Here is a 10,591-nt window from a genome sequence, read left to right on the forward strand (position 1 = left end):
ATTCTCTCAGCACTGGCTTTTGAAGAGTATAATTTCTTAATTTTTATGGGGTCCAATTTGTCAATTTTCCTAAGCAAGGTCACAAAGATTTCTTCTTATTTTATTCTAGATGTTTTATAGTTTGAAGTTTTACATTTAGGTCTCTGATCCATTTTTAGTTCATTTTTGTATCAGGTATGAGGTATGGATTCATCTTTTGCATATTGTTCCAGCATTATTTGTTTAAAAGATTAGAAGTTTTAACGAAGTGGCAGAATTTCTGGAATGACACACTAAAGTAAATAAACTGAGTAGAAAAGAGTATCTCCTGAAATAAAACTTTCCAAGATGGTGTCTTTCAAAGAAATCAAGAGAAAGAGTTGAGGAGAGAATGACGTCATTGCCAAAGATATTAATGAATGAGTAAGAGTAGATAGCAACAAGGAAGGTTAGCATGGAGTTTTGTTTTATGGTATGAGCTTCAAAAAATCTGGGGCTTTTAAAAGAGGACAGAAGACTCCCTAAACTGATCTGTAGAATTATTGCAATTTCTATCAAAGTCTATACAAGATACTTTGTGGACATAGACAAGTTTATTCTAAACTTTATCTGAAAACGAACAGGACTAGAATAGCTGAAACAACCTTGAAAATTAATAATAAAGTAGAAGAAATCACTCTACCTGATATTAAGGCTTACTACATAGCTACATTGAGAAAAGCAATGGTGAGGGGATTGACACATAGAGTCATTTTCTACTTTTTCTATTCTGTTTCATCGATCTATCTATAAACATACCCAAATTTTTGACAAAGGTGTAAAAGCAATCCAATGAAATCATGAAGAGTGAAAATGGCCAATCTCAATATTTTCTATACTGTATTATTCCATTTATGTAACATTCTTAAAATGACAAAATTATAGAGACAGAGAATAGATTAGTTGTTGCCAGGGTTTAGGGAAGTTGGAGGTTGGGAGGTGGCTATCACTATAGAAGGGTCGCACAATGGATCCTTGCGATAAAACTGTTATTTTGACTGAAAATTGCACAGAATTAGTGCGAACACACACACACACGCACACACATACAGAGTATATATAAAACTGGTGAAATCTCATAAGGTCTGTGAATTATATCAATGCCAATTTCCTGCTTGTGGCATTATACTATAGTTACACAGGTTGTCACCACTGCGGGAAACTGGGTGAATGGAACACAGGATCTTTTCTGTATTATTTATTACAACTGCTTGTGAATCTACAATTATTTCAAAATAAAATGTTAAAACAAGAGGATATAATAGAAATGGTTTGATCTTAGCCACCTTTGTCATTTTAGTTCCTAGCGAAAAAGCTATTGCAAGCTTTCAAATACTGATGTTTGGATGATGCCTTATGAAACTTCTAATGGTATTATGCATGCCAATTATTGTTCTAAAAACATATGGCCAGTTAGTTAACATAATCAACTTTTATTACTCATCAGCAGCTGCAATTAAGAAATAAGAATGTGATTTTTCAAAATTACGTTTTAATTATGAATAAGATAGCCTAATACTGAAGAACTCCAGAAGACTAAAGTTTGATAATTATGGCTGATAACCCGTGACATCTATTATGGAACAAATATTAAGAGATAACACATCAATTATAGATTATAAGGGATCATAATTTTTTCTAATCTATATCCACTTATTTTTACATAAGCATGGTTCTAGCAAAGAAAAGAGGAAATGACATCACCACACCACCCAACCCACAAGCACACAACATAAATGACCTTTAAAATCTCTACTTGGAGATTGAAAACTAAATCTAATTTACACTCACTCTAAGTAAAACATCTGCTGAGGCAAATCTATTTTTTTTTTTACAAGAACATGGCAGTTAATAATGGCTCTCTAAGAGCTAAAATGTGTGAAAACTGAAACAATGAAATAAGCGAATAAAATCAAGTGAAAATTACAGCTCCATGTAAAGTTTCCCTTAAAAATCAGGACACATCTCTGCTGAGAGACTCGACAGTTTCTGATGAAGATCTTATTTGAGGGGTGAGGGCTTTAAGTGCCTGGGAAGATCTGTAGCATTTCCAATTTCAGTGTTAAAGACTAGCAAAATGAGCAATCTTTTGGGGATGCTAATTAATAATCAACTTCTTTGTACAATAGCTTCATTTTCCCCAGGACTGAAATCATAGATGGGATATTAATCTTGTGTCCCCCTCATTGGAAGGTCATTTGGGAGGAGGACAGCAAAAGACCTCAGTTACATATGTATGAGGGTTGCTGAATTTTCCTTCTTTCTATATTTAATTCTACCTTTTTGTTAATTTGTCATTTGGCTGGCCCACCACAGCCTCTGGAAGAGGTGGCAGGGTAGCTCTAAGTATTTTCTTAAAACATTGCATAGAAACAAAATTTTCTTCCAATAAGTTTATATCAGCAAGAAAAAAAATGATATTATTATATTCTGTGTAATGTACAAGGGTTAAATTAGCAAAAACCTTCAAGAATGGAACTCAGGAAAGGAATATTTTTAAATAGGCTGAATATGAGGATAAATACAGGGGTAGAAAATAAAAACCTATCACATTTTTTAAAGAGTATTTTATCCTGCATACCTGGAGGGACATTAGATAAAAGAGGGGCACATTTCCTCATTTTGAGGAAAATATGATAAAATTACAGTTAGATGATTTATTACTTTATAGATAAAAGGACAATATTTTACTCCTTCTTGGAAATGCAGATACCTATAGGCAGTGACATTGAATAAGCACTTAAATATTATGTTTTAATGACAGTAACATCAAACACTTAAATGTCATGCTTTCCTGACAGCTCAGACTGTTTCTTTAATTACCTTTTATGATCACATCACAGATACACTGTCTGAAAGTGCAGCGCCAAATGAGAGATGAGGGACATTCTCACTGCATTAGGTTGTATTTGTGCCACAATGAACTGCTCACCCTCAAGCTGGCCACCTCCTCTAGCACTCACTGTTAATCATGCTGAAGAATGATCCTCTCTGTCTCTAGCCCTTCAACCTCCATTCATTCTTCAGTGCCCAGTAATTGGGCTTCTGCCTCCACTTTCTCCTGAGTGTCTACTTCCTAAGGTCACTCACTAACTACCAAAGCCAATGGCTTCTTTTCAGTCCAAACCATGACATCTCCCTGTACTCTCTAAAGCATTTGATACTCTTAATATTTAGATTGGGAGTACATGCTAATTAGGGGAGTAGTTTGTACTCAACTTTCGTAAACTGAGATATAAATGGGTGTGTAAAATCAAATTTTTAGAATATAAAAAATTTATTATAATATATGAAACAATGAGTTTTTCCCAAATACCAAAAATATAAAATATTAATATCTTACCCAATTCTCTTGCAATCTATCTTTCCAGAGTATTTTGTTCCCAAGACATAGATCAGAAGAGGTCATTTCATTTTTTTAATCCAAAATGTATTAACTTTATAAGGAAAAAGGCTCCAGCTCCAGAATATAGCATTCAATGACTTTAGAGATTCAGCATTTACTTATCTTTCTTTACTTACTTCACACCAGTTATGCCCTCTAACCTCCTTGGTCCTGCAATTTCCCAAATACATAAGGTGCTCCATTCCTTCTTGCCTTGGCTTGTGCCATCTGCTGTGCGTGTGTGTGTGTGTGTGTGTGTGTGTGTATGTGTTTGTGTGAGGTGTGTGGGGGGGGGAGAGGGAGATTTGTTACTATCTTAATCATTTTCAAATGTTCAGTTTGAGAGTAGTAAGTACATTCATATTGTTGTGCAATTATCACCATCATTCATCTCTGAACATTTTCCTTTTTCAAAGCTGAAACTCCATATCCATTGAACAGTAATTACTTCCCATTCCCTTGTCTCCTCTCCAGCCCCTGGAAATCATCATTCCATTTTCTGTCTTTATGATTTTGACTACTCAAATTACCTCATGTAAGTAGAATGATACAGTATTTGTCCTTTTGTAACTGGCTTATGTGCCCTGTGCACTTGAGAAGAATGTGTATCCTATTGTTGTTGGGCAGAGGGCTCTGTAAATATATGTTAGATGTACTTGGTTTATTCTTCTGTTCAAGTCCTCTAATTTCTCACTTATATTCTATCTGGTTTTTCTATCCATTGGTCATAGTGGGTTATTGGAGTCTCTTACTATTTTTGTAGAACTTTAATTCTTTCAATTTTTGCCCAATGTATTTTGATAATCTGTTATTAAATGCATACATGGTTGTAATCATCTCTTTATTGTATTGAATCTTTTATTAAAATATAATATCTTTATTTGTCTCTTGTAAACTTTTTTCGTTTAAAGTTTATTTTGTCTACAATGACTACATTTTGTTTATAATGACTATATTAGTATAGTAATTGCTGCTCTATTTTGATATTTGCATAGAATATTCTTTTCCATCCTTTCACTTTTAAACTATTTGTGTCTTTAGATCTAAAGTGAGTGTCTTATAGATAGCATATAGTTAGATCATGTGGTTTTTTTTAAAAAAAATCCATTTTGCCAATCTCTGTCTTTTGCTTGGAGAGGTTAATTCATTTACATTCAGAGAAATTACTGATAAGTAGGGACTTCTGTCATTTTGATATATTTTTTTTTCTATACAGCAGTCCTCTCTATCCTTGGGGACTATGTTCCAAAACCCACAGTGGATGCCTAAAACTGCAGATAGTACTGAATCTTACGTACACTATGTTTTTTTCCTATAATAAAATTTAATTTATAAATTAGACACAGTAAGACAATAGTAATTAAAAATAAAATAGAACAATTATAAAAATATACTGTAATAAAAGCTATGTGAATATGGTCTTTCTCTTTCTCTCTCTCTCTTAAAATATTTTATTGCGTTGTACTCACCTTTCTTCTTGTGATGATGTGAGGTGATAAAATGCCTATTTGATGAGATGGTGTGAGTTGAATGATGTAGGCATTGTGACAGAAATGAAAAATTCCAGAAATAAACAATGCATAAGTTTTAAATTGCATGTCATTCTGAATAGCATGATAAAATCTCACAACTTCCCTCTCTATGTAACCCAGATTAACATTAGTCACTTAGTAGTCATCTTGGTTATCAGATTAATTATTGTGGTATCACAATGATTGTGTTCAAGTAACCCTTATTTTACTTAATCATGGTCCCAAGGCATAAGAGTAGTGATATATTTTCAGACTGCAGTTGACCACAGGTAACTGAAACCTGGAAGGTGAAACCCCAGGTAAGGGTGGATCATTGTATGACTTATAGCTTTTTTGTCCCTTACTTCCTGCATTACTGTCTTCCTTTATGTTTAGTTGATTTTTTGTAGTGAAATGTTTACATTCCTTTCTCATTTCCTTTAGTGTATACTCTTTAGCTATTTTCTTTGTAGTTAATCCATGGGGATTTTATTATATCCTAAAGTCAGCAGCTTAATTTAATAACACAAAAATTCTGCTCTTTTAAGAGCTCCCTCCCCACTTTTTTCAATTGTTGATGTCACAAAATTATATCTTTATACATTGTATGTCCAGAGACATACACTAATAATTTTTAATACACTAGTTTCTTTATGTAGAAAACAAAATGTGAATTCACAAACCAAAGTTACAATAATACTAGCCTTGAGACCAATGATTATTTTTTAAATGTACAAGTCTCCTAAATATTGTAGAAAACAAAAAGTTACAAATCAAAGTTACCATAATACTAGCTTTCATAATTGCACATGTATTCAACATTATGAAGATCTTTATTTCTTACTGTCCAGTGTTCTTTCATTTCAACCTGCATAATTGGTTTATTCCACATCAAATCCAAGAATGGCTTTATTTCCAACGTGGCTACCAATTACTCCTGAGACTACATGATGCTTTATCTACATCCAGGGAGAAAGTGTTTTCCAGAAGCATACTTTCAAAACAGGCCAAATATTTATTTCCCAGAAGACCCCAGGAAAGCTCCATTAGTCTTTTTGATTTGAATAAGAAAACATGCCCATCCCTGAAATAATACTTGTGGCGACACTGATTAGCTAAGGCTGTACTGTCTAAAATGGCAGCCACTATCCACATGTGGCTATTTAAGTTCAAATGAAGTAAATTTTTTTAAAATGAAAATTAAGTTCCTCAGTCACACTAGCCACATTTCAAGTACTCAATCACCACATGTTATTAAACAGTACTGGACAGTACAGATATAGGACATTTCCATCCTTGCAGAAAGTTGTATTTGATAACACTGATACAGCCTCCACCACATACACCACCCTTAAAGCTAGAAGTGGAATCAGCTGTCAGCCTCTCTCAAAAAGCATGTACTATTGGCAGGTGGTGCAGGTTGAAAAATTGTCAACAGTAAATTTGTTTCTAAGAAAACGGGAGCGTATATTAAAGAGGTAATCATGAAGTTCACTGCAAGTATGTATTCAATTTTCCAGTGGTTAACCTATTGCTATGCATCCAGTTTACTTCCTTAGTACTACGTGTTGCAATAAATAGTCTCATACACATCTTTACATTCGGGTACTGTGTTTTTTCCAGTGGAGTAGGTGAAAGTTGTCAAAATCAAAGTGGAGTAACGTATTAAAATCCTGACAAATAGAGCTGGGAAAGGCCATGAAAGGAGGGTTCTCACCCATGTATTCCTCATAACAAAAACCATCACAAAAGACTCTTCAAAACCATTGCAAACACACACACACTACTTCTGTGAAGATATCTGCCCAGCAACTGCCTGTTCAACCTTGGAATGACACCACCCTTTCTAGTGATCCTTGTAAATTGTCTCAAAACAATTTTTCCTCACTTTTCTTTAAAAACTCTTCTTCCTTCATCCCTGAATATACTTATGTGTATTCTCATTGCAGTGCCCACTCCCAAATAAATATTATTTTCTCTTACAGAGTCTCCCTCTCTGCTATTTATGTTTGACAAGTGGAGTCCTAGAAATGAAGGCTCAAAGAATAAAAATAGTTTTAATTTTAATAAATATTATGTAACTGGTATCTTAAAAGACTATAATAATTACCATTTCATTGAGCAATATATGAGAAGGGCACTTTACCTATATTGCTGACAGCAATAAGGAAATTTAGTGTAGTGGCTAAAGACACTCATGCTCCATGTGTATTAATTCACTTATTCTTCATAACAAGTATTAATATATGACCAAAACGAATATTAGTCTAATATTTCAGTACTAATATTATCTTTCCTATTTTACACCTGATTAAACTGAAGAGCACAGAGCTTTAGTAATTTGCTCAAGGTCTCACAAGTGAGAAGTTGCAAAGGTATAATTAATTGAACACGAGCAGCTTGGCTCCAGAGATTGTGCCTTTGAAACATATAACTTGTTTGATTTCACAGGTTCGCAGTACAGAGCAATTTGCCTCCAGGTGATACACTCCTTTGGGTCTCACTCATACCTGACTTAGATGATATTTAAATGAGACGTTGAACTTTAGACTTTTGAGTTGATATTGGAAAGAGTTAAGACTTTGGGGGCTACTGGAATGAATTGAACATATTTATCGTGTAATAAGTACATAAATTTTGGAAGACTGGGGCAAAATGCCAGGGTTTGAATGTGGTTCTTCCAAAATTCAGGTGTTGAAACTTAATGGCCAAGGGATAGTACTAAGAGGTGGGGCCTTTAAGAGGTGATTAGGCCACGAGGGCTCCGCCCTCATGAACAGGATAAAGTCCTTGTGAAAGATGCCTCATTCAGCGTCAGGCTTTCTGCTCTTCCACCTTCTACCGTGTGAGGATACAGCGAGGCACCATCTTGGGAGCAGCCCTCACCAGCCAACTGAACCTGCATGAACCTTCATCTTGAACTTTCAAGCCTCCAGAACTGTAAGAAAATAAATTTCTATTCTTTATAAGTTACCCCATCTCGGCTGTTTTGTTGTAGCAGGCTAAACTAACTAAGACAGATGGGGAGAGATAATAAACAAATGCACGATATGTGAGGCGAAATATCGAGTAAGGGAAATTGCAGGAGTAGTGGTTGCTAATTCATGTAGGGGTGGTCAGAGAAGCGGACCAGCTGACGCTTGAGTAGAGTTCTGAAGGCAGTGCAAGGGTGCGCCTTCTGAGGGTCTGGGTAGGGTGACCACAGGGCCCGGTTTGCCTGGGATAGTCCCTGCATCTACTGCTGTCATGATACAGTTACTATAGCACTCTCTTCTGCTGTCTAACTGCCTGTAGCTGGGAAATGCTGCTCCCAGCAAAGGAAGCGAGACTGAGAATGGCGGTGTCACGTGTTCAATGAACAGCAGATAGACCACCTTGGCTGGAAGAGGAGGTGTTAGGGGAAATGTATATCTTCTTGGGTCAATTTTTATAGTTTATAACATGGTAAGAAATTCTTTTTCTTCCGAATTCAATAATTACGCTAATATATGACCAGGAGTTTCTTTAAAAACACTAATCATGGAGCGTCATTTTCCTTTCAATCTGTTAGGCTCTTGGTCTGAAGACTTTCTTCCCTATTTCTCTTATTTATTTGACAATTGCCTGTTATTTCTCCATATCTTTTTATCCTTTAAGAGTTAAAATTATTTGCAAGCTTGGTATCAATGTATTATTTCCATCTCATTTTATTTTGTCCTGATTCTTTTTTCCAGGGAATCATTTCTTTAACTTGATATTCCAGGTCACTGATTCGGTTCTCAGTTAATGTCATCTCTTTCCACTTGCCTACAGAATGATTTGATTCAGAAATAATATAATGTTTTCTATGCAGTCTTTTAGATTACCCAGTTTACCCTTGAAAATATCTTGATATTATTTTTGTAAAAATTGCCTTTGTCGTGAGTTTTGTTTTTTTCTCTCCGCCACTTGTGCTGGTTGTTTTGCTTCAGATTTCTCTCTCTGCCCCCTGGCACTCGGGTGCATTGATATTGCCCTCTGTCCTTTGCCTGCTCAGTTCTCTGTTCATATCTGGCAGTCAGGTGAGGCTGCGAGCGTCCCTCCAGAAGCAGCACCCCCGTGGGGGTAGAGGTAGGAAACGGGAGTCTCCACCACTGCGGGCCAGTGCTGTTCATCTGTAAGCTGTCAGGCCTTTGTTGAGGCACCTGAAACCCTTCTGTTCCCAGATGACGAGGAACTCTCAGGTGGTAACATTATCATTTCTTAGCCACAAACCCAGGGATCAATGTTTCCCACCTGTGCAGTTTCTCCAATCATTCTACTTGGACACCAAAATGTCCACCCATAATTTACCACTTGTCTCATCAATTTTACTTTCCCCATGACCAACTTCCTTTCCAAGTATAAATACTATTATTCTTCATGGATGGAATTACTTTTCCTGTCTTTGGGGGCCATTTCTTAAATGGTGTCCATGATCTCTGCCTCTTGATATCTATGCCCTTGTCTAATCCACTCTCCCCATTGAGAGTGGGCTGGATCTAGTGACTGACCTTTTTTTTTTTTTTTTTGAGACAGAGTCTCACTCTGTTGCCCGGGCTAGAGTGAGTGCCGTGGCGTCAGCCTAGCTCACAGCAACCTCAAACTCCTGGGCTTAAGCGATCCTACTGCCTCAGCCTCCCGAGTAGCTGGGACTGCAGACATGCGCCACCATGCCCGGCTAATTTTTTGTATATATATCTTTTAGTTGTCCATATAATTTCTTTCTATTTTTAGTAGAGACGGGGTCTCACTCTTGCTCAGGCTGGTCTCGAACTCCTGACCTTGAGCGATCCACCCGCCTCGGCCTCCCAGAGTGCTAGGATTACAGGCGTGAGCCACCGCGCCCGGCCGCTAGTGACTGACTTTTAATGGATATAACAGAACAAAAGTGATAGACGTCATTTACGAGATCAGGTGACAAAAGACTTTTGCTTTCACTTGAACACTTAGACACCATTGCAGGGTTATTAATTGGCCTAATTTCAATATTGTTATGTCTCAAGGAATAGAGAGGCCCAAGGAAAGGAGGCGAGAAAGGGGATTGGCCAGTTGGTGGAGCAGTCAGAACACACACAGTTATCTGTTACTTTTGCAGTCTTACATGGGTGCAGTTTCATAGCACCCCAAAACAATTACAGTAGTAACATCAAAGATCATTGATCACAGATCATCACTACTATTTTGAAATAGGGCAAGAGTAACCAAAATCTGACACAGAGACACGAAGCGAGTATGTGCTGCTGGAAAAATGGCACTGATAGGTTTGCTTGACACTGGCTTGCCTCAAACCTTCAATTTGTAAAAAATGCAAAAAAAGCAAAATGAAATACAATGATATATGCTTATATATTGGTTAACATTTGATTTCTTTCACTTAGCATAATTTTTTATAAGATTCGTTGATGTTTTGCATATATCAGTAATTTATTGTTTATTAATGAGTAACATTCCAAAGTACAGATGTACTATAATTTGTTTATATACTCGCCGATTTGAATTGTTTCCAGTTTTTGCCTATTATAAATGATGTTATAATGAACATTCATGGATAGGTTTTGGGTGGTCATATATTTACATTACTCTTGCATAAATACTTAGGAATAGGAATGCTGAGTTGCATGCTGAATATATGTTTAAATGTACAAGATGATGCCAAACTGTTTTCCCAAGTGACTCG

Source organism: Eulemur rufifrons, chromosome 24, assembly GCF_041146395.1.
Source record: "Eulemur rufifrons isolate Redbay chromosome 24, OSU_ERuf_1, whole genome shotgun sequence".
In the NCBI taxonomy this organism is placed as follows: Eukaryota; Metazoa; Chordata; class Mammalia; order Primates; family Lemuridae; genus Eulemur; species Eulemur rufifrons.